This window comes from Mustela putorius, unplaced genomic scaffold (assembly GCF_011764305.1).
Source record: "Mustela putorius furo isolate JIRA1106 unplaced genomic scaffold, ASM1176430v1.1 tig00000450_pilon_pilon_pilon, whole genome shotgun sequence".
Classification (NCBI taxonomy): Eukaryota; Metazoa; Chordata; class Mammalia; order Carnivora; family Mustelidae; genus Mustela; species Mustela putorius.
The window spans coordinates 25,874,900-25,900,761 of NW_025421385.1; the positions used below are offsets into that span (position 1 = coordinate 25,874,900).

Genomic DNA, 25,862 nt, shown 5'->3' on the forward strand with positions numbered 1-25,862 from the left:
CTACTTTATCTTGGTTGCCTGCCTGAACAATTACTCTGTGAATCGTCCTGTTGCATCTGTCTGCTGCTCACCCCCAGCCCCAAAGAGTTCTTGGCTGGTCTTTAGATTTCCCTCATTAACATTCTTTCTGATTCAGAAACCACACAGATGACAAATGAATACAATTTAAGTGTCCCCTTGAGTGTATTTTTATTAGTGTGACAGAGAAGCTTCATATTTTAAAAACTAATGTATTTAGTATACCAAGTTTTGAAAAGTTTAGCTTTGGTGACAAATATATGAATTCCAAATCTTGGGGGTTTTTTTTCTTCTTTTTATATTAATGTATATACAGGTAAAATAAAAGAACATTTCATTGAACTAGGACATCCTGGGATATACACTGACTTTTAGTAAGGTAAAATATGTCATGTTTTAGAGAAGATTTCTTTTGTTATATAGATGTTGTGTTAGACTATAACGTTAGACTCTATGTATTAGACTGTAGATCTGTATGGTTCTCTGTATTAGACTATAAAGGAGTAACTTTCTGAAACCTACAGGAATTTTCCTTTCCTGAGTGTTGCAGCCAAGCACCTAATCTATTAGTGGTTGTGGTTGTTGCGTTATGATCCCCAAAACATATTTCCTGCTAGGTTCTCCCTGTATACATGGGTCGCTCAATAAATACTGGGAACAGCCTGACAAAATCTGAACTGTATACATATCCACAATGATTTACTTTTTATTTTGTAATTACTTACTGGCAATACTTGAGGACATGTCTAGTTGACTTTCTCCAATGAAGGAGAAACAGCTGTTTCTTGTAACTCAGGGGAAGTGCTGGGGAATCCATGAAGTAGTGAGGGGCGGATCAGGACAGAGAAGAGTCAGGGGTTATGCCCACAGAGAGGTTTAGGTGTCTCTGTACAACTTGCTTTACTGAGGTGTCCGGGTTCTCTATCTACAGCTATTGTCTCTTGCCATAGAGTAGAAAGTTTGTTTTCAGGAAGTGGCTGGTGGAATTTCCCAACTGCAGACAGATAATCTACTAGGTGGGGCAAGTGGAGAGTTGCTAATCAGGTCTGGGTTATGACAGAGAGTGTCCATAAGTCAGGCCATTGTTCAGACGGGGCGCATATGGTAAGGGATTCCACTTTCTTGAACAAGACTAGAGGAAGCCTAGTAGTACTTCCCAAAGAAACTTAATCATTAAAAACCCCACAGCCCTCAAGTACTGGAATAAAGAGAGAAGGAAATGACCCCAAACCTAGCATGTATAATTCAAAAACAGGTCAGTGGTCCTATAAATACAGAAACCAAACTGATGGTTGCCTGAGGGAAGGGGGTGGGGGGTAGGCAAAATTGGTGAAGGAGATAGTGGGAGATAGAAGCTTCTAGTTACGGATTGAATAAGTCATGGCAATAAAAGGCACAGCATAGGGGCTACAGTCAATGGATAATGTAACAGTGTCGTACGGTGACAGGCAGTATCTACACCTGTGGGGAGCACAGCCTAACATGTAGGAAAACTGAATCACTATGTGGTGCACAACATTGTGTGTCAACTGTCAAAGTTAAAAATTAAAAAACAATTAGGTCAGTGGTGTCTGCAGTAATGGAAGGAAAAGATCACTCTTTCTAGTATTTCTTTATCACCATCTTTTTTTTCTTTTTGTGTTCTTCCTTTTCATGCTCTTTAGTGAAGGTGAGCAAATGTAAGCCTTTGCTGTACTTTATTTGGGAAGTAAAACAATCAGGCTTTAAGTTCTTTTTCTGTTTCACGGACTTGGAGAAAGAGCCCGATATGGAGAACCTGCTGCTGGGGCCCTGGGTTCGGGAGGGGAGCAGGGGGGAGGGGCACATGCAGTGTCAGCCCCAGGCCCCACACTGCTCCTCTGGAGAACCCAGGGAGTGCCCTCTCATTGGAAGAAAGGCCTTCCCCATCCCCATGGGCAGGGAGATGTACTTAAAATACCAAAATGCTGAAGAAGATGGAACTCAATGAGGTACTTTCTCAAGGAGTGAAGAGAAATAAAATAGAAGAAAAAAAGTCTTTTTCTCTTCCAAATAAAATAAAAATTCAGACTGTTTTGGAGACAACAGGGTTTCGTTCCACTGTCCCTTTTCCGAACCTGGGTCATTTGTACAAGTAAAGGAGGGAGAAATTCATTCTTTGAACAAGCTTTGCAAAGTTAGGACATGTTCAGATCTCATGCCAAGATAAAATTCCCCACAGACACCTAAACCTGCATCTTAGGAAAATAAATGGGGATGAAATGCAGAGATCTTTGAATATGAATCTCGAGCTCTTAAGTGTATCAGGTTCTCCAAAAATTTCCTCCCTGGTTAATTGTCTCCATGGACCCTATTCTGGCCTTGGCACAGAATTTTCCCGATCCTTTCTCTCCCATGCAAATGAGCCCATCCAAGGAGGCATGGCTTTACTTAAGAGCAGAAGCCTAAAATAAGACTTTCTTGGGGAACCCAGTTGTGTGGATAGGAAGCCTCTAGAATCCTGACCCTTGCTCACTTTGGCTTTAAAGTCCCTCTCTTATATTTTCTAGGCAGGCTTTCTGACTATCTATTTTGATGACAGTGAGGTGAAGGCCAGCATTCTCTCCACTCATTTTCTCCACTAAGTAGCCCAAAGTAATGTACTCTTTGCTCCTGGGTTTACCTTCTTCCATCTTGGATTCTTTCTTCCTTCTTCTGTTATCCCTTATTGCTTAACCTGGATTCTTGATATGCTGGGATTCCTGTGTTTCCCCTTTAACCACCCCCACCTCATTCCCTACCATCATTTTGTCTGTGTAAATGTAACTCAGGAGTATAAATATAAATGTGATAGAAATGTGCCTCAGTGATAGTGAGCCATTTAAGCCTCTTTCACATTTTCCTCTTAAGACGACTGAACTGAAGACCACCATGGGTTTGGCTTTATAGGAATCCCAAATCTACCTACTTCAAAAATGTTAGTATTTGATTAGACAACCGAGTGAGAGAAAAAAATAATCACTGTAGCCAAAATGATTATTTTTCACTCATTGAGGCATTAAATATATCTACTTTTTAAAAATCTCCAGCTACCTGGCCATATGACACACTAGCATCTTATAAAACATATGAGAACCCCCATATAGCATCAATATTCTTTAAGGTTTATACTGTAGAGAAATCCCTCATGTCCCCCAGGTTAAACCAAAGAGAACTAAGCTTTTCTGATCTGTGTCTGCTACTCTATTGTGTATTCAAGTTCATCCTCGTGCTATGATTCAAGTTCATCCTCATGCTATTATTATAAATGCTGAGTGAGGGGCTTTGTTATATATTCCCTCATTTAGCAATTGCATTCTACTTCATATGAATGTAACACTTTTCCTTCAGTTACGACCCTTGATTTTAAGCTTTCGATTCCCTGGATGAATCATTTGACAAATTTTGGCCAGTCTTAGAAAAATCCACAGATGCTACTTTGAATAAAACAGTTCATAATGGTTTAAAAGAGGCCTTTGACTCTTAACTTTCATCTCCACATATGAGGTGGGTGGCGGGGGAGGGAGGAAGTAGATCAATGGCCAACGTGGAGTTTTGATCCCAGCTCTAACCCGAGCTCCACCCACCACCTAAACACCATCTATAGCAAGATCATTTGTCAGCACTTCATTCATGAGCATCATAATTAAGATGCCGCAATTCACTTCTGGTATCCAAGGTTCGTATTGGTGGAAATAACATGGCTAGCATCTCCTCTGCGAAGAATCCGGAAGGTCCATTTGGAATCTAGACTTTGAACACTGGTCTGAGCGCAGTCCCACACCGCAGAGTGGGAAGCCTGCTGCCACCCCTGCTGGAAAGGGGTCTCCAGATGTCACCCAGAACCCAGTGAAATGAAGAACTTGAGCAAGTCAGGAAAGAAAGTGAAGAGGCATGTTTTCCCTTCTGACATATCTCTAACAACTGTGCCTAACCTGAAAATGTGGCTCCAATCCTTTACAGAACTATTAGTTTCTTTACAGCAAAGTTCTAAAAACTTAGTTTCTTTTGATTTCTCCCCCTCGGCAGGAAAATGACACATTTGGGGCCAAGGCATTAAAGCATGGTCTCCTGGGAGAAGGGGGGGAGGGCTATTGCTTTCCAACCCACAAACAGTTGCAGGTGCAAAAAATGTGCACACGAAAAGGGAGGTCTGGTAGAGGCCTCTTTCAAACTGCAGCCTTTTAAGTTCAACAAATCTCTTTGCTCTTCCCTTTGTGCGCCGTGTGCTTCCCTCCCACGCTCAAATGCACGGTCCTCAATGTGGCCTCCAGAAGGAATCTTCATGTTTGTTGTGAAGTTTTCCGTAATTACATAATCAGTGAAGTCTGTGAGTTCGTGTTGAGGAGGCTGAAGAATTCAAGCCTGAGGATTACAGTAACATCATTAGATGGCTTCCTGGAAGAGCCAAGTGATTTTTTCCCAGGACCGGACTCTGATTGGCTGCCCTCGGAGGCCTTCCCCTGGCCCGGTGAATCACAGCTTCGTGGACGTTGCCGCCGGGCAACCTCCCTAAGGTGCTTCACGGTGTTTGTGTGTTGTGGTGAACTCTGCATGCATGCTGTGCGTCGATTTGATTAGAAAGGCGGGAGCCACAAAACCAGAGGGCTGTGGTTTCTCGAATGCCTTTGTGTCTGTGTGGTGACAGAGTGAGGGCTTAGCCGGTCTGGGCCGCGGTACCTTGACTCATCCGGCAGTGTCTAGAAGCCTTGATTCCTTGCCTTGGGGTTTTAGGGGCAGGAAGAAAGAGAAGAAAGGAAAGACCACAGCTGAGTTTGGGGAGTGTCATAGAATTTGGTACCTGATACGCATCATTTCTTGGGAATTTTTTCCAAGTCAGCTGGATAGTGACGATTATATATTAAAAACCAAACAACCAGAAATAACCTTTTATTTATCTGCCGTGTTAATCCCTTAGAATCCACTTTCCCAGGACCCAGCAATTCTTTGAAATGATTATTCATGGGCACTCTAAACTCTCCTCTCTCTCTCCCCGGTGTTTGGTTTCGTGTGTATTTTTTCTCCTTTAGGTTAGTCATGGCACACACAAAGACTCTAGGAACTTTTTTAAGGCTGACCCAAAGGTGTGACAGCAGTTGATTATTTTCTAAATGAAAATAACTCTCAAAAAGAAAAAAAACTTTACATAAAATTTTGTTATTTTGCTGGTTTCCATTGAGTTTCCATGGAAGCCATCACCTGCCCATTAGAAGTTGCAAGGCAAGGGAAGAGAGCTCTGAGAAGAAAAGATGGCTATGAGGGAAATCTCTCCCTTTATTTTGTTCTGTAATAAAGAGTTAGAACCTCAGCTTCTGTAACTGATGCCAGAATTCAGCATTTTATTTTTTTTAAAGATTTTATTTATTTATTTGACAGACAGAGATCACAAGTAGGCAGAGAGGCAGGCAGAGAGAGAGAGAGAGGAGGAAGCAGGCTCCTCGCTGAGCAGAGAGCCCTATGCAGGGCTCGATCCCAGGACCCTGAGATCATGACCTGAGCCGAGGGCAAAGGCTTTAACCCACTGAGCCACCCAGGCACCCCATTTGATTTTAAAGAACACAAATGGGATGGCAGGTGGATCTCAAGTAGAAACAGTATACATCTAATTTTCAGGAGCATCAGAATGGCTAGTTACTGTATTCAGCAAGCACAAAATCCTGTGGAGCAGGTAGTTGATTAGAATTGGGATCCTTGGGGCCCCTGGGTGGCTCAGTCATTACGCATCTGCCTTCTGCTCAGGTCATGATCCCAGGGTGCTGAGGTCGAGCCCCACATCGGGCTCCCTGCACAGCAGGAGGCCTGCTTCTCCCTCTCCTCCTCCCCTTGCTTGTGTTGTCTCTCCCGCTGTCAAATAAATAAATAAAATGTGTTTTAAAAAGGAAAAAAGAAAGAATTGGGATCCCCAAGTAAAAATTTTCTGGTGGTCCTTCTTCATTCTCTTGCTCTCAGAGAATCTCTTGCCCTGCTCTCTGAACCCCTCATTTCTGTTGCCATCAAGGTGCTCATTCATCTGTTCAATCGGCACCCTACTTCATAAGTTTATATAAGAAACACATTCTCTTTTTTACTACACTTCCCAAGAATTTAATTAATATAAATCTTGTTTCTTAAACCTTTGAAAGAATCTCTTAGAAGAAAAACTGAACCCTGTGTCCTGTCTTTAATAACACATCTTAGTTTTTTGAAAACAGCTCTTCTTGACTCTGTCTTTACCAAATTTGAGCTCCAAAGAATAACAATTAATGATGTCTATATAGAAATGTTGGCTTCTTTGCTTTATAAAATGAAAGCTGATGACTAAAATTAAATTTGCCTGGGAGTCTCCAAATTGTAATTATTTCAAAATGATGGTAGTAGTTCTCTTATCAAATGTATGATAAAGGAAAAAAAAAACTTGACAAATCAAATAAGGAGTTTGGCAGAATGTTACTATAAATATGATCCAGGTTAGAAAGAGGTATACTCCTGCTTGTGTGCAAAGACTAGTATGATATAACTCAACAGAATGATGAGAGAAAAAAGACTTTTTCCTATAGATTTAAATGTCCTTGTCAAATGGTGATATTTATAATATACATTATGAGTTAAACTAATGATTTTCCAGTGTTCTCTTTATCCATAATACAACTTTACTCCCAGAATAGAGACTAAATCCCCATAAAATTGATTATGTATAAAACCTCAACAGGAGAGAAACCTCCATTCTCATGTTGCTATATAACAATGTATTAATTAATATAATAAAAATTGTTACTATAAAAATAAACCCAAACAATTTGGTATTGTTTTATCTAACTGTTCAACATAGTTTTTTATGGCTGTGTTACAAGTTATCCCAAAACTTTATGGCTTAGGACAACAAATATTTATCTTATGGTTTCTGTGGTTCAAGAATCTGGGCATGGCTTAGCTGGATACCTCTAGCTCAGGATCTCTCACAGGGCTACAGTCTAGATGCTGGCCAGAGCTCAGTTGGAGAAGGATCCCTTCTGAGTTCATTCACTGGCAACATTCAGCTCCTTATGGGCTACTGAAATGAGGACTTAGGTACTTGCTGGCTCTTGGTTGGACATGCCATTCTCTCAATAAGTGGCCCTCTCTGTTGGGTAGCTTATGGCATGGTAGCTATCTTCCCTCAGAATAGGCCAGTAAGACAGTGAGAACAGGCAATAGGATGGAAGGCAAGTAATTTTTGTATTTGAATCTTAGAAATGATATGTCATCTCTTTTGTTAAGTTTTACCACTTAGAAGCAAGTTCCTAGATACAGCCTGCCCTCAAACGGAGGGAACTACATAACGTGCAAATATTAGGAGGCATGAATCATTATGGGCCATCTTAGAGGCCAACTACCAACTTACCTGCAGAGTTTCCTGTTCCTTCTTTACAACTAAAGACCCCAGTGATAATTAGAAATTTAGTCTTTTGGAAGAAAGAGTATAAGAGCTCAGTAAAAGGCAGTATTTTAGCTCTCTGCTGGTTCAAGATTCTAAACTGTTGGCAGATACGCCTGTCCAGTGGTTGTGGTGCTTCCAAAACCACTGCTCTTGACAATCAGCAGGTGTGGGAGTAATCCTATAAACACTGGCAAAGATAAACCTCCATATACAAATTAAACGAAAGTCCACTTTACATTAGCTATTATAGTAATGATCTTACTATTAGTTAGCTGTTACATTAGTTATCTATTGCTATCTAACAAATTGTCCAAAACTTAATGGTTTAAAACAAGCAAATAAATACTTGTTTTCTTTTCTTTTTTTTATATAAGATTTTATTTATTTATTTGACAAAGAGAGAGATCACAAGCAGGCAGAGAGGCAGGCAGAGAGAGAGAGGAGGAAGCAGGCTTCCTGCTGAGCAGAGAGCCCGATGTGGGGCTTGATCCCAGGACCCTGGGATCATGACCTGAGCCAAAGGCAGAGGCTTTAACCACTGAGCCACCCAGAAACAAGAAATACTTGTTTTCTTATACAGAGTTCTGCTGGTCAGGAATTTGGGAGTGGCTTAGTGAAGCTGTTCTGGTTGGTGTTTCTCCAGAGGCTGCAGTTATCTAAAGGTTTGACGGGAGTTGGAGGATCCATTTCCAAGGTGGCCACTCACATGGCTGGCAAGTTATTATTGATTCTTTCCAGAAGGCTCTGTTCCCCACCACATGGGCCTCCACAGAGCTGCTTGAGTATCTTCAAGACATGGCAGCTTGTTTTTTTCCAGAGAATCCAAACTGATTTTGAGACATATGAAACATATTTCAAACTTTTATAGTGATTCTTGTCCTAGTGTTTATCCATGTTGCAGACACAAAATGTGTGATCTTCAGAGTATTAAATTTTATTACACAGGAACTACCATGCCAAATGATTCAACACATGTTCATTTCCCCAAGGACAAGCAACCCTCTTGCTTATAGATTTCAAAAAAACTTCCATAAAACTGTGATATTTGATTGCCAACCATCAAACTGCAATGTAGATTCATTGGACCCATGCCCATTTCCTGTCCTGTGAATCTCTTAGATGTACCACAGGATTGTCCTTACACAAACAGCAGAGGAGAGGCAAATTGAGAATTTTGGATAGCTTCTAGAGAATAAGGACATATATAATCAAATAACCAAAAAGTCCTGGGAGATCTTATCCATAAGACAAAATAAGACCAAGGTCAAAGGGCTCAACAAATATTTGGAGCTCACACTGGTATTGAGACTTGGCTTCTCATGACAGGAAGACTGGCTTCAAGGAAGTAGAGACTCAAGGGCTCTTGAGTGTGGCTCTCTGTAAGACTCTGTCTCTATAGCATCGAGGTCTCTGATAATCTTGGTTTGCTAAAACTCTGTCCAGAGACTACCAGGAACACACCCGTAGTAAAAGAAAAGAAAAGAAAAAAAAAAGGTTAGCATGATTTAGCCTCCTGGAGCAAGAGACAATACAAGGTGGAGGAAGCATGGATTGAGTCAAAAGAGGAAGAACAGCGGGTATGGTACTTACAGGACTTCAGGGCTGGAATTAGTCATAATATGGTCTTGGCCTGGATTGTTCAGAATTTGTAAACCAGACAAGTTGCTGGAGTAGTCAGTGCATTTTTAGAGCACATGATCTTTGCAGAGTTACTAGTATATCATTCTGTCAATGGTCCTATCTTGGAACATATAGAGCTGAGCAAAGAGGTATTATATCATTTTGACCTTAGGCCATTTGCTTATTTTACTGGTCATAGTGTAGACCATTTTTTAAGCTATAGTGTGCTTCAGCTCTCATCCTCAATCTATATATGGGAATCTAAACTAACCCCTTCCCTCTCCTTCATGTCCTATAAGGAGGTCTCTAACCAAGGTGTATTTGATGAAGCCCCTCCCCTTTTTCTCATGCTGTTTGCTTTTCCTAACAAAACTTCATCATCCCAAGCTTGGGGGAAGGGAAGAATTTAAAGCAAGATCAATTCTATCATTGTCTTTGCACACAGTGTTTTCTCTAATCATAATTCCATTATACAATTCTATTCTGTCCTTAAAACCCAGCTCAAAATCACATTCTTTAAAAAGTGCTTCTCCTTCTTTTCCTCCTCATCTTCACCATCCCTACCCCTGACTTACAAGATAAATTTATATTCCCTTTTTGTATTCCTGGTGCCTCGTAGAGTGCTTGGTACAGATAGATGCTTAGTAAATATTTTTGAGTTCCATTGGTAATATTTAATTAATTTGGCAGTGGGAATTATTAAAATACTTTGATATTTCTGTATTTCACCTTCTCAATTCTCTCCTCTCTGATTTCCTATTGCAAAGTTTGGCATTGTTTTTCTCTGATGGCTTCTAGATAACTGTTTTGTTTTTTCTTTTATTCCAATTATTAATAAATTGAGAGTTCCTCAGGATTGGGATAATTTCTTTTACTTATTGGCATCCTCCACCCCATGCCCATGCCCCTTCAAATTTAGAGTAATTCACATACTTTCTAAATATTTGTGGGTTGTGATTATATTTTGAAATATTGACTTATATTTCTTCCTGTATTTCCCCCACCCCTCAGTTTCTCCCAATCAAGATGGCAGCTGAGTCCAAACTTAATTGCCTCAGGGAAAGGTTGAGGCCAGGAATGAAGCAGAGTAGAGAACATCAGTCATTGTGTTTTTGTTTTACAAAGGTCTAAACCCTTAGTGAACAAAGAAAGTCTGGTGAAATAAATGAAGACTGGGATTCCCAGGTATAGACAAAAACTGGACAAATGAGGAAAGCAGATAGCGGCCAGGTTCCTCTTTCACTGTCCCTATTTTCAAAAAGAAATAAATAAAGAAGAAAAGATAAAGAAAGGATGAGGCAGAGAATATGGAGACTACAGAAAGATTTCTGAGTGTTCAAGAATAGAATGGACTCAGGTCCTGCCTAGAAGGCAGCAATTCCAAGGAGGTAGCAAACCCTCAAAGAGGAATGGATATGAGGTGCATCTAGGCTGGCTGATTAGGGACAGGCTTACAAGTCCCTCCAGTCATAGCATCTTGTTAGGTCCCTGGACAGTATGGGATGTGTTCTTAGAGGATGCTGCAAAGATTGAGATTAACAGGGCTAACAGTCAGAAATTAAGTTGTTTTAATCCATAGGGAATGTGCTGTTCTTGCACACCTGAGTGTGTGGGGGGTTATATCTGCTACATTTGTTTAGTTGATTAATTTGTTAATTATGTAAACTTGGTAAAATTATTGTCTATCACATCCTAGGAGGGAAAAAAAAGTTTATCTCATGATGTTTAAAGTGAGTTATTATATAATTTTGGATCTTAGCTCTGTCACTAATCAGTTGTGTAACTTTGAGAAATTTACTTCACTTTTTAAAAGTCTCAAGTGCATCATAGGTTTTAAAAATAGCTAAATATAGAATTTACTTTGTTGAGGGTGATGTGAGGATAATTGAAATATCTATAAAATTCTTAGCAAAGAAACTGCAATGATAGCTATCAGTACAAGCTTTCTTTTAGGACTGAGGAACTTAATATTCATGTTGGCCAATTACTAATGATTTTGTAATATTCAAATATTGACAATAAAAAATCCTTTTCCTTCTGTATATTTCTCTTTCAGTAAGTTATTAATGTTTCCAAGGAAAATTCAGCAATATATAAGAATGGATAAAAATAGTCCCTTCATTTCAAAAAACAACGTCAACTAAAAAATATCGAATAGGAAGAAAGTTATGCACCTGAGACTTTTGGGACATAAAAAAAAAGTGTAAATAAAATGAAAACAGAAGTTACAAGATACCTCATATTATAATTAAATTAAGATAGAACTAAGTTGTATATACTCATATATTATATTTCCATGCCAGAAAAGGAGTCTTCCTTTTTCCAAGATGAATTTATAACCTATATGTCAATGAAATCTAAGATTTTGCTGATAGATGGAAAGCCATATATAATGTTGAAGAATGCGCTAAAAGCAAGAGCAGTAAATGGCAATCTTCTGACTTACTGTATGTGTCACTGAGAAGAGTGATTATTTCTCACAAGCAGAGGTGAAGTCAGGAACTATTATCGTCCATTCTTAAGTGGTTCTGCTCTTTTCTTCCACATCCACCAACTTGATTAAATAATGATTTGGCTCACATGAGACTTGAGCTTGGTGGTTCCAAGTCCATTCCCAGTCAGGTTTGTAAATGTCTCTGGTCTTGAGTTTTGGAGGAGGGCAGAGAGATAAGCAAAGGCTCCACTGAGTCAGCACCAGATAAGGTTACCCCAGAGAAAACTGCCCTCAAGTGGAGGCAGCCAAGACACAGATAGAGAAGGGGGACTAGAGGCAGAAGGCCCGAGGAACAACTACAAGTTTGCCTTTAACAGTCTGTGTCATAGCCGCAGGCAAATCCTAACCTGTTGGTGGAGGAGGGTGGTGCTTAAGGAAGAATGCTTAGAAATCCTCTCTGACTCTGAGGAAACCCTTTCCTCTCTGAGGCAAAATCCTGGGTTTAATAGTAGATCCTAGGAGTTTCACAAGAAAATCAAGGGAGATAATTCTCTGGAGGTGTTTCATCAGGTCTCCCTCCAGTGAAAGCCAGGTAGAAGGTCTTAAGAGTCTCATTTCTGTTCTAGGCATTTCAATGAAGAAACACCAGTGGGTTCATTTCCAACACCTGTGATTGTCAACTGGCATTTTATTATACTGCTAGTGGGTCAGAGGTAGGAAGGAAAATCAGCTTTTCCCCAGGAGGAGCAGAAAGTCTAAGAATGGCCCAACATTAAGGAACTTTGGCAAAGGTATGCAGTATTGCTATCTACAAGAACTATATATTTGGTTATTCGGGTACCAAAATATATTTCTTGTATATATTTGATTCTTATCTACAGATCCTGGCTCAGCTTCCTTTTGCAAATTCCTGAGGTCTAAGAGCAATGGGAGCATCTTTTATTATGATGTAGGATCTCCGTTCTTGAAAACACTTCAGATCCAGAAGGGTGACATGGGTGTCTTGTTGTTCCTCCAAAACAACCCCCCCGCCACTACTCCCCCGCGTTCTACTACAGTTTATGTTAATGAGGTGACTTTTGGAAAGCATCTAAGGAGGGGGTCTGATTGCAGGAGAACCAACCATGATTAGAAGGTTGGAACTTTCAGTCCTATGTCCCTCAACTGCTGGAGAGGAGAGAAGGGCTGGAGGTTGAATCAATTCACCAACAGCCAGTGATTTGATCAATATCAGCTGTGTAATGAACCCTCTATAAAAACCTGAAAGAGGACATGGTTCAGAAAGTTTCTGGCTTAAAGAACACAAGATATGAAGAGAGGGACAGCCTGAAGGGAGCGTGGAAGCTTTGGGCCCTTTCCTCCTACTTCCTCCACCTCCCCAACCTCCCAAATCCCCCCACCCCCATGCATTTCTTCCATCAGGCTGTTCCCGAGTTACATCCTTCTTCTAAAAAGCCCTGTAATCTAGTAAGTAAAATCTTGTCCTGAGTTCCATGAGTTGCTCCTGCAAATCAATTGAACTCAGCAAGGGGTTTTGTAAGAACCTCTGGTGTATACCCAATCGGTAAGACAGAAAGATGACCATCTGGGCTTGTGATTAACATCTAAGGGGGATGGGGCAGGCTTGGGGGACGGAGCCCTTGTGGAATCTGATGCTATCTTGAGGTAGATAGTGTCAGAATTGAGCTTATTTTTAAGACACCCACCTGGCGCCAGAGAATTGCTTGGTGTTGTGTTGGGAGCCCCCCGCCCTGACCCTCCCACATGCATTGGAATTGATAATCAGAGAACCCCATTAAAGTAAATGTCTGAATGTTTTTTTAAATTCTTTTAAATTTACCACCGTAAGGCATAATTACTGAGAACACTTGAGTTCAGAGCTAAGCATTAGGGCTCATGATGTTTATTTTTTATTTTTTTAAAGGTTTTATTTATTTATTTGATAGACAGAGATCACAAGTAGGCAGAGAAGCAGGCAGAGAGAGGAGGAAGCAGGCTCCCTGCTGAGCAGAGAGCCCAATGCAGGGCTTGATCCCAGGACACTGGGATCATGACCTGAGCCAAAGGCAGAGGCTTTAACCCACTGAGTCACCCAGGAGCCCCAGGGTTCATGATGTTTAATGTCAGATATCTGTTGAGAATTGTAATCTAAATTCCTCTTCCACATCAATCGTCAGGAGAAAACTGAGAAGGGGAAGGTATATGTAGGATATCAGCATTTTCTTCTCTGAGAGCAGTTCAGTGTCAAGCAATAAGGTAGTTTTTATTTTTAACATATTGTCTCATGTGACCATTATAGAGTGCTAAGTGTTTGGGAATATGCCCCACTTCCAGATGAAGAAACTGAATGTCAGAGAATTTAAATAACATGCTGAAGTTTCCATGGTCTAGTAAATTGAAAAGAAGGAATATGTAGCTAGATCTCTAATTTCCATAATCCTGCTCCTTTCTTCACAACTGCTACCTCTCATAGAACAAGGAAAGAATCTTCTATGCATCCCATGATAAAATAATTTGGGGTTTTGAGGTCCTTTCTCATTTTACTTCTCTTTATATTGTCTTTTTAATAAAGATTTTGTTTCTTTCTTTGAGAGAGAGAGCATGAGCAATGGGGAGAGAGAGAAGCAGACTCCCTGCTAAGCAGGGAGTCCTTCATGGGGCTCTATCTTAGGACCCTGGGATCTAGACTTCATTCAGCCCAGGGCAGACACTTAACTAACTGAACCCCCAGGACCCCATTAATATCTTGATTAATTTTTTTAAAATGGGGGGCACCTGGGTGGCTCAGTGGGTTAATCCTCTGCCTTCGACTCAGGTCATGATCTCAGGGTCCTGGGATCAAGCCCCACATAGGGTTCTCTGCTCAGCCAGGAGCCTGCTTCCCCGCCCCCCTGCCTGCTGCTCTGCCTGCTTATGATCTCTGTCTCTCTATCAAATAAATAAACAAAATCTTTTTTAAAAATTAAAAAAAATAAATTTTCCACTATCATTGAGATACTATGATTTGATAAGATAATGAGTTGCTTTGTTTGTAACCCCTGCCAATTCCCAGTGATAAGCTATAAATGTTTAGAAGGTAAACTCTTAAGTTAACCTTAGAATTGATTCTTAGAAAATACTTGCTTGCAAAGATTTACAGTACCTCACCTGCTTTTTCCTGGTCCTTTCATTTGGTAGACCAGACCCTCAAATACAATTAGGAAATAACTCTTGGTATTATAGCTTTCCCTTCATAATAAAGCATTCTGAATCATGGGAAAGTAGCTCCTGAAGTAGATGAGTGTTACAAATTATACAAAAAGAAGTGTACCATCTTTATTAAGAACTTTAAAAAAAAAAAAGATTTTATTTATTTATTTGACAGACAGAGATCACAAGTAGGCAGAGAGGCAGGCAGAGAGAGGAAGGAAAGCAGGCTCCCTGCTGAGCAGAGAGCCTGATGTGGGACTCTATCCCAGGACCCTGTGATCATGACCTGAGCTGAAGGCAGCGGCTTAACCCACTGAGCCACCCAGGTGCCTATTAAGAACATTTCTAAATGAGTTGTCTTCTAAGTGTGAATACAGGCTTTTTTGGGTTTTTTTTCTATCTAAATTCCCTAATATACCTTACTAAGTTTAGTTTATGTATTTGTTTTCTATTATGAAAAAAAAGTATTTTTTATTTTAAAGTGACCTATTACTGATATAGATGCTATGGATAGCTTGTCTTTGTCTTTTATACAAATACTGCTGAATAATATATTATTTTGATAAATATTAAGTTAATTTCTTATTACAGTGGTTAGATAAATATATTAATATGGTTTGCAAATAATGATACTTTGTCTTGAGAAAGAAAAAAAAATCAATACTTAACATCCGGGAGCTGGTCTGGTACTATTAGGCCTTAGTGTTCTTCCATCAAATATATACAATTTCACAAAACTTTAGCATCAGACAAGGCTTCACTGTGACCATCATGAATCCAGACAAAAACAAGACCACTTTTTAATCATATCTGAGCACAGACAAAACATGAACAATGTCCAAGCCACAAAATACCAAACATATCCCTATTTTGACTAATATGAGTGATCATTAATTTTTACCAGTTACAGCTTTAGTCTTGCCCAGTCTCCATACCTCTAGAAAAGACTTACTAAGGTAATCACTTATAGAGTTATCTCCATTTCATGACCACATCCTGTCCAGAGATGAGTCCTACTTCCTTCAACCCACCCCAAAATCGTTTGACACAAGCCAAGTTATTTAAGTCCTTTCCAATATTTTGCTAGTGAGACACCCCACAATTCACCATTCATTTCTTTCTCCAGCTAGCCTTCTCTCTCCCTGCAAGGACTGTTAAGCCCAAATTGTTTAACAACAGGTTTGTTCCTGGTGCTCTTTATCTGGAGGATATGGACAATTTCTTCGTCAACTTTTTTTCTTATTTTGTTTTCATATCTTATTACACTGGCCAGATTCTAAAAAAACAATAATAATAGTGACAGCAAACATTCCTGTTCAAAGGGACAAATATGTTTTACCATGGTATTAATATTTGTTTTCCTATTTAAGTGGGTTCCTTTATCATATTAAGTAAGAATAGTTCTATATTTTTGAAATTGATATAAATTTTAAATAATTTTTTGTCTATTAAATTTTCTTTTGTAAATATTGTAATGGGACATTATTTTGATAGGTTTCCCTACTATAAGTTTCTAGGATAAGTCCTTGTGGGTTGTGGTTAGTTGTTCTTTTAATGAATTTCAGCTTTAATAAATTATGTAATTTATTAATTTCATTCATTTTACAGAAGTTCTTTAACTACCTACTATACATGAGGTTCTATCTTAAGTCCTAGATATGTTGCAATTTAAGAGTTCATAGGGAGGGATGGGAATGTAGCTGTAAAGAGGTATCCTTTTAATTGAACTGCTCTGTGTCATGACTGCTGTGGTGGTCACACAAATCTCCATGTGATAAAATTGCAAGGAACAACACACAGATAGGTGCACACCTACACACACATATACACAGATTAGGGCCTATAAAACTGGTAAACTCTGAATCAAGTTCACAGATTCTGTTGATGTCAGTTTCCTGGTTGTGATCTCATTCAAGTTGTTGCCATTGGAGGAAATCAAGAATTCTCGTACTGTGTCTTACAACTGCATGTGACTCTACTATTACCTAAAAATCAAAAGGTCTATAAATTATAGAGTCCTTGACATGTAGAATACAATCTAATAACTAACAAGGATCATTTTTTTAAATTATATGATAGCTACTATAATATAGAGGAAGAGTATTGGGTGCCGTAAGTGCATACAATATTGGAGTCTGTATTTGAAGGTCAAGAAAGACCTCCCTAAAGGAGTAATATTTGTGTTTTTTAAGAAGATTTTATTTATTCATTTATTTATTTATTTAAGACAGAGCAAGAACACACATGAGCAGGGGTGAGTGAGGAGAAAGCAGAGGGAGAAGCAGACTCCCTGCTGAGCAGGGAGCCTGACATGGGGCTTGACCCCAGGACCCAGAGGTCATGACTTGAGCCAAAAGCAGATGTTTAACTGACTGAGCCATTCAGGCACCCCAAGATGTAACATTTAAAATGAAGCTTAAGAAGAGTAGGAGTTGGCCAAACAAAAAAGAGGAGAAAGATGGACAATTCTTATCTTTCAGGGAGTATAGTCTCTGCAGAGACTCATAAGGAAGTTTGACAGAAGATAATGCTGAGGAAAAGTTTAAGAACAGGTCTTAATGGACCTTAGGATGATGATAACTTTCTTAAGAGAATAACGAGGAGCCACTATAAGGCTTTAAGCAAAGCAATAATAATATCAGGTTCATATTTTTAAACTATTACTTTGACTTTCAGGTACAGAATGGCTTGGTTGGAAAGGATACCTGCAAACATGCAGAAGAAAGGAAGCTGTCCTAGAGTCCAGGTTAGTGATGGGGTCCTTGGAATTGGGTGGGGGTGGTGAAGATGGGAATCAGTGAATGGATCTAAGAGTTCTTGAACAGTTTTGGTAATGATTTGAATGTGAGCTGATTGTCAATGGTTTAGATTATACCCAGATTTTGGCATGGACAATGGAGTGTATGGAGGCCACATCCTCAAGTGGGGAGCATTAGAAGATGTAAGATCTGGAGTGGAGTAGGGGATGAATTGGTTCAATTTTTAAAATCTAAAATAAGATGCCAGAGGGCACCTGGGTGGCTCAGCTAGTAAAACAGCTGCCTTTGGCTCAGGTCATGGTCCCAAGGTCCTGGGGTTGAGCCCTGTGTCAGGCTCCCTACTCAGTGGGGAGTCTGCTTCTCCCTCTCCCTCTGCCCCTACCACCACCACCCCCCCAACTGGGGCTTGTGCTCTGCCCCCCTCCCCGCCCCCCACCTCAAATAAATAAATAAACAAAAAATAAGGTAAGATGCTAGCAAGACTTCTGAGTGGAGATTTCAGTAGGCAAGCAGATATCTCCAACTGGACCATAGAAGTAGAGAAACCGGCCAGAGATAAAGTTTTAAGTCTTTGGCATATGGATAATTATTTAAAGTCAAGGCAGTAGTTACAGTCATTAAGGGAGAATGGGAAGAGAAAGAAAGTGGCCCAGAGGAAATCCCTGATGAATGTGAACATTTAAAGGTCAGGGAGACTTAGAAGTAGCGGTCAAGAGGAATTAGAAATCTAAGAATGATTTTAGGGGAACAGAAGGAAAAGAGTATTTTAAGGAAGAAATAACAAATATGTTAGATGCTCTGCTGAGAGGTCAAGTCAGATGAGGCATAGAAATGACCATTGGATTTAGCAATATGAAGATCAGATCACTTGTAACTGGGGTGAGGAAGGAGGAAGGGGAGAAGGAATGCCAATGGGGGTAGGCTTGCTAATTTGGAGGAAAATGAAAGAGCCGTAGCCAGGTGCTACATCTTTCTCGACAGAGGTATTGACAATGGGTAAGGAGATTTAAGGAGAATGAGGAAGGTGTAAAATCATTGTTACAAGAGAGAAGGACTAGAGTAAATAGTGAGTAGACTAAACATTTCAACCACCGAGGAATATTTTTTAAAGTTCAAATAAATGGAAATTATCCAAATTTTCTCTTGGATAAGAAGACTCAATGCTGCGAAGACGTTAATCCTCTTTGTATCTATCATGATATTTGACATGGTAATCATAATTCTTATTAAAATTACTATGATAGCTCACACTTACAGAGGGCTGACTATGTGTCAGGCCCTGGGTTAAATGCTTATAAAACCCTAATCAAAGTCACAAGTTCAGGGGAATTTGCAAAATGACTGTGAGTTTGTCTGAAAAATAAACATGTAAGAATAGCAAAGAAAATTCTGGGAAAGAAAATAGCAAGTGTGGATTAACCAACTGTAATTGTGGTTTGCAACAATAGAAAGCTCAATGGAAAGAACTCAGAAATAATCACAAGTTTATGGCAGGGTGACCAATAATGCTGGATTTTCCAGACAGTGGGGAAAAAAACAGGTTTACAATGAAAAAATCAGGGATGCCTAGATAACCATTTAAAAAGTAATAAAGCTAGATCCCTGCATAATTCCTTATCCCCAACTTAGATAGGTCAAAAATGTGAATATAAACACGTAAATTATAAAAGAATTAAATAAATTATAAATATTTGATAGTATTGTGTTGAAAAGACCTTTTGAAATATAGAATAATAATCATCTTTATGGCAAGCGCGCATACACACATACACACACACACATATACACACACTAGTGTCAAAAGACAATTGTTAAAGTAGGGAAAATATTGTCAACTTTTAGGATGAAAGATTGGGCTCTTGTAGCTCAATCAAAAATACGAAGAACCCAATTTTAATAAGAAGGGCAAGGAAAATACCTCAGAGCAAAAGGCATGATTAATAAACACATGAAATAATGCTTGTTCTATTAACAATTTTAAAACAAAAAAATTAAGGTGGATTTTTTGGTCATATTAATCAATCCAATTAACATGTGATTTATGAGTACCTACTATGTGTCATGTGTGTTTAGTATTTTCTTATCTGTATATTTCCTATAATATTTCTATGAGTATATTTTCCATAATAAACTACCAGCTTTTTAGTAATCTGTTCAGTAGTTTGAATGGACAGAGATGTCCCAAAGAGCTTGATAATACTTGAAAAGTAGAGTTTTTTTCTTAAGTCAAACTCAACAGTCTTGTTGATATATTCAATTTGAGTGTACATTTTATGAAAAGGAATGTGTTCATCTTTAAAAGTATTTTTTATATGCTCACAAAGCTAATTATTTCCCTCCCATTTGATTATATTTTATTGAATTGACAATATTTCTGAGAGTGTAAAGTTAACAATGGAACATTAATGACAAACCAAATCAAAGCTGTCCATTGATTCTTCTCTTTTATCAGCCAGAGGTAAGAAGAACAGTTAGGGGGCTGTCTTTCTTCATCTCTTCATTCTTTCATTCAAACATTTATTGAATATCTACTGTTGAATGCCAGGCACCATTACTATTAAATACCAGGCACAGCATTAGGCACTGGGGATACTATCATGCACAAGAGAAAGAGGATCTCTACCCTCACACTGTACCATCTAACTGGGGCTATAGGAAAGGAAACCTACAATGGAACACTGCTGTAAGAACTTGAATTTGTATTAAGCAACTGAAATCTCCCCTTGCCAACATTCTTTCAATCCAGAAACAATCTTAGGCTGCCCAGGATGACATGTTACTTCTGTGACTATACTAGATAATCATTTCTGGGTGATTGAAACACCTTAAAGTATCTTTACAAATAATATGTCAAGCCTAAAAGCAGCTAGGTCATAGACTTCCTCCAGATTAATAAGGCTGAACTTTTTGGCAACAAAGGAGAGATTTTTTAGGTCTAAATGAATCATTAGGGATGTGTAAATCACAGACATAACAAAATGCTCTATAATTAAGAAAAAGATGTATGTTAGGCATTATCATAAATCTCAGAATAACCCAAAATGTTGTCCATTTGTCTTTGTCAACAAATACTGGAATGAACCCAAAGATACAGTCAAATATGTAACTCCAAATAGTCTATACTTTCAAAAAACCATAGGCTAATATATACTTGCTTAGGGAAAAAAAACTTCATATACTAAAGAATTAAAATGGTTTCATAAGTCACTTTGTATGGTTCCTAAATTATATTAGATTAAGCCATATGAAATTGCCAAAATTTGATTTTTTTTAACTTACAAAATTTGCAATTTCATGTGGCTCATTCTAGCAGAATGACATCATTTCAATTTCTAAGAAGAAATCTTTGCATCATGAGTAATTTAGAGAGCTCTCCTTATGAGCCGCACTGCACTAAGCCCTATCTAACATCAATCCATGGCTTTCTCTGGGGCCCATGGATTCCCCCAAAAAGTCTGAGACTAGAAATAAGGAGGATCTTTGAACTTAGACGAAAAAATTATATATTTATTTTTGCTAACCTTTAACTGGAACTTCCCATCTCTTTCAAATAGACACAAGCAGTAAACTTTGATAGAATTATACGTACCCTTGTTTTTGTCACCAGTGGAAATCAGCTGTTTTCATAGTACATTTCAGTTGTCCCAGCTATGTCAAAATAACATTGGTAGTTATCACAAACTTGAAATTTCCCATTGATATTAAACCTACCATTAGGTCTTATTATTTATTGCATTTAATAATGATCACAAATTGATTTTTTTAAATATTTGGATAACCAAATTTTGATTAATTTATTTTATAATAAAGTGTTATATATATATATTAATTTGCTTTATAATAAAGTATTACATATATCTTTAATGTTCTTAAAAAATGTTATTCTAAGAAAAGTTTCCAAGGGTTTCCCCAGACTGTCAGATGGGTTCCTGGAAGAGAAAGGTAAGAACCCTCAGTACCATTTGATCCTCATAACCACCGTGCATTGTGGGTACTACTATCACCCCTGATGTGCAGAAAGGGGAGATGGAGTCACTTGCTGAAGGTACACAGCTAACAGCACAGCCAGGTTTCACAATGAGTCTGGCTCCAAAGCCCAGGCTCTTACCCAGCATCTGTGTAGCCTTTGGAAATTTTCAGTGACCAACAGAGATCATGGTAGTCAAGATATTGATGATCACCGAATAATATTTGTGTGAACCTGAAAATGCTTCCCATGTGCAAAGACACTAAACAAGCGTTGTCCGTGGCAATCATAAGCTTACAAAATGAACATAAAGAAATTCAGTAGTCAGGAGAGTGGGCTCTGGACACCAGCCAGGGCTGTCAGGATGGGCGAAAGCCTCAGAGATGCAAAGAGGGAGCTGTTAGAGAGGGAAAAGAGCCCCAGACAGGCAGGCAGCCTGGTACACACAGGTGTCACAGGATGGTAACCAGTAAAATTTACTTCTTACTCCAATGGTGACTTCTTCCTTCTCTCCTTACTTCTGTTTTTCTCTTCTTCCCCTCTGTCTCTAGCAGTTTCTAATTTAGGTATTTCTCGCATTCCTCCATGAACTAGCCAGTTTTCAGCGTGAAACAGAGGGTTATTTCCTATTTGAACTTGAAATATGCCAGGTTATATTGCCGAAGAAATTCAGGCTACTATGTTTATCCATCAATTTGAGTTTTCATCGCTTTTTTAAAAATTGAGGTATAACTATCATAGAACATTGTATTAGTTTCAGGTATACAGTGTAATGATTTGGTATTTGTAAACATGGCAAAATGGTCACCACAGTAAATCTAGTTAACATCTGTCACCATAGTTACAGAATTTTCTTGTGATGAGAACTTTGACCATCTACTCTTTTAACAACTTTCAAATATAAAATATGGTATTATTAACTACTGTTACCATGATATACATTATATCCTTGTGACATATATATATGTTTATTTATTGAAGTATAATTAACATATAATGCTATATTAGTTTCAGATGTACAATATAATGATTCAACAATTCTATATATTTCTCAGTGGTCCTCATGATAAGTGTACTCTTAATCCCCTTTGTCTATTTCTCCTGTCCCCCTACCTCCCTTACCTCTGGCAAATACCAATTTGTTTTTTGTATTTCAAAGTCTGGCGGTTTTTGTTGTTGTTGTTGATCTCTTTTTTTTTTCTTTGTTTTGTTTCTTAAATTCCACGTATGGGTGAAATTATGTGGTATTTGTCTTTCTGGGGCTGATTTATCTTAGTTAGCGTTATACCCTCTAGGTCTACCACTCACATATTTTACAACTGGAAGTTGATATCTTTTGACCACCTTTGCCTATTTTGTCCCTCCCCTGCCCTCGACCACTGGCAACCAACAAACTGTTCTCTGTGTCCATGAATTCAAGTTTGTTTGTTTTTTAAGATTCCACATATGAGATCGTTCGGTATTTGTCTTGCTCTGTCTGACTTACTTCGGTTACCATAATGCCCTCAAGATCCATCCATGTTGCAGATGGCAAGATTTCCTTCATTTTTGTGACTAATACTCCAGTGTGTATATACATTTTCTTTATCCATTCATTTATTGATGGACACTTAAATTGTTTCCATATCGTGGCTATTGTAAATAATGCTGCAATGAACATGTGGGGACGGATATCTTTTCAAGTTAGTGTTTTCATCTTCTTTGGATAAATACTCAAAGGTAGAATTGCTGGATCAGATAATAATTCTATTATTACTTTTTTGAGAAACCTTCATACTGTTTTCCACAGTGACTGCACCATTTTGCATTCCCATCAGCAGTGATGAGGATTCCCTTTTCTCCACATTCTCACCAACAATTGTTATTTCTTGTCTTTTTGATAATAACCGTTCTAACAGATGTGAGGTGATATTTTATTATGGTTTTGATTTGTATTTCCCTAATGATTAGTGATGTCGAACATCTTTTCATGTGTATGTCTTCTTTGGAGAAGAGTATATTCAGGTCCTTTGCCCGTTTTTTAATTTGATTTTTTTTATTGAGTTGTGTGAGTTCTTTATATATTTTGGATATTAACCCCCTATCAGTTGTATCATTTGCATGTACCTTCTCCCATTCAGTAGGGTTGGTTGGTTTGTTTTAGTTGCATTGATGGTTTCCTTTGCTGTGGAAAAAGCTTTTTATTTTGATGTAGTCCCATTTGTTTATTTTTGGTTTTGTTGCCCTTGCCTTTGGAGAGAGATCCAAAAAATATTGCTCAGCCAATGTCCAAGAGCTAGTGTCAATGTTTTTTTTAGGATTTTTATGGTTTCAAGTATTACATTTAAGTCTTCAATCCATATTGAATTTATATTTGCATGTGATGTAGGAAAGTGGCCTAGTTTCATTCTTTGCTTGTAGCTGTCCAGTTTTCCCAACACCATTTATTGAAGATACTTTTTTCCTTATTGTATGTTCTTGCCTCCTTTGTTGAACATTAATTGGCTGTATCAGTGTGGGTTTATTTCTAGACTCTTGGGTCTGTGCCATTGATCTATGTGTCTGTTTTGGTGCCAGTACCATACTGTTTTGATTATAATAGTTTTGTAGTATAATTTGAAATCAGGGAGCGTGATACCTCCACCTTTATTTTTCTTTCTCAAGATTGCTTCAGCTATTTAAGGCTTTGTGGCCCCACACAAACTGCACGGTTCTTTGTTCTAGTTCTGAGTAAAGTGCCATTTGTATTTTGATAGGGATTGCATTGAATGTATAGATTGCTTTTAGTAACAGGTACATTTTAACAATATTAATTCTTCCAGTCCATGAGCACAGTATATTCTCTGCCCATTTTAAAATTAGATTGTTTGTTTTTACATGTGATAGAAAGAAATGATAGCTTCAGAGTAAGGCAGATTCCCCACCTAACTAGGAAAGCACTACGGATTCCATATATACCATTTCTTCAATGGTTAGAAATTCAACTATTGTTTATTAAGTCATGAGCCAGGTATTGGAGATCCCCAAGTGCCTTTCGGTCTTACCAGGATAAACTGACATTGACAAATATCACCTTCCCAAAGTCTACTCTTTATTTGTGCAACTATAGATCTAGATATGATCCCATCTTCACTTTCCTTAAAGAATAGTAAGGATCTCCTGGGAAACTGTGCGGTATCCTCATGATGTCCCCTGGGGCTAGCACTTGTTGGTGAGTTCACACTGTAGCTCTCCCTTTTGTTGGTTCACTGCTATCAGGCTCCCAACAGTGTAGTGGCTTATAGACCATGGCTCTGTATTCAGAAGACCTGTGTGTGAATTACCACCTCCACACTCCTAAAGAGATGGCCTTGGATAAGTTAGTTAACCTGTCTGTCCCTTAGTGTCCTTAAACTGTAAATGAAGACGATTACTCTCTTGAACTAGATGTTGTGGGTATTAAAAGATATGTTTGCAAAGTAGTTGACCTATAGCTTCAAAGCATTAGCCATCTTTATCATGACCAATTCTAATACCACTGCTTTCTCTATGTGCCTTCCTTCTCTCTTCAGTCCTCCTGCCCTGAAAGAATACCACTTCAGTGAGGAAAGAAAAGGGTCAGGGATTGACAGAGCAGGGAAATTTCTCCTGTCGATTATAGGTCTGTTGTAGTAGAGGAGGTAGTGAAACTAACTTCTCAAGCTACCTGGAGAGACAGATAAAAATGGTTATGAAGGTCTGACTCTCTCAGGGGTAGAAAGATATTCTTCCACAAAGAGTTCCCTCCTAAAGTGGTAATAAACTTTTGTTTCTAAGGCACTGTAGTTTTCACAATTATGCTAACATAAATAAGTAACCCATTTTAAAGCTATGGATATGTGAGCTTTATTCTTCTGCTATTCCTGAATCTTATATTCCAGGGTCAGTGTATAGTTGAAACTATATAATAATTATGACCTTCTGATAATTCAAGCCACTGTGGACTCAAGGTGGAGAGATTGGAAAATCAGCATGCATTGAGCCCTTACTATGTATCAAGGGCTATGCATAGTTTTTTTTAATATATTATTTCACTGTTATGACAGCTCTATGAAATGGGCTCTATTTTAATAAATAAGAAAATGGAATTTAACAAAATTGAGTAATTTGTCAAAAAGAAAACAGCCGGACAGGGGCAGTGTTGGGATTTAAATGCTGGTCGTGCAACTGCAGGACCACGTTTGGTCAGACACCACCCTGGTTACCTGTTGTGTTAAAAGTGCTGCTAGAGGTACCTTTAGGATATCAGCATCACATGTGAAAACTGCCTCCCCTGCCCCTAGGGCCCAAAGTAGCTGATATTCATTACCTCTGAATTTCACAAACAGGCTTGAGGTTAAAATCATTATTAAATTTAACCTTATTAATAATACTATAATCTTTGCTCAAACTGTGGCCACATAACAAAATGCTTTGTCAAATGAGAAGCAGAAATTAGAAAGTGAGCGATTTAACTAAAAAGAACATGCTGACTCTTAGATTTTT

At 38.5% G+C, this 25,862-nt stretch overlaps 1 long non-coding RNA gene across 2 annotated transcripts in view; it reads left to right on the forward strand.

Moving 5' to 3' along the window:
- LOC123392129 overlaps positions 1 to 25,862 on the forward strand; it is a 320,886-nt gene that overhangs the window by 188,401 nt on the left and 106,623 nt on the right. For both annotated transcript variants that reach the window (XR_006606842.1, XR_006606843.1), the window contains exon 4: positions 17,331 to 17,400. This is a non-coding gene — a long non-coding RNA (uncharacterized LOC123392129). The remainder of the gene's footprint in view (positions 1 to 17,330; positions 17,401 to 25,862) is intronic.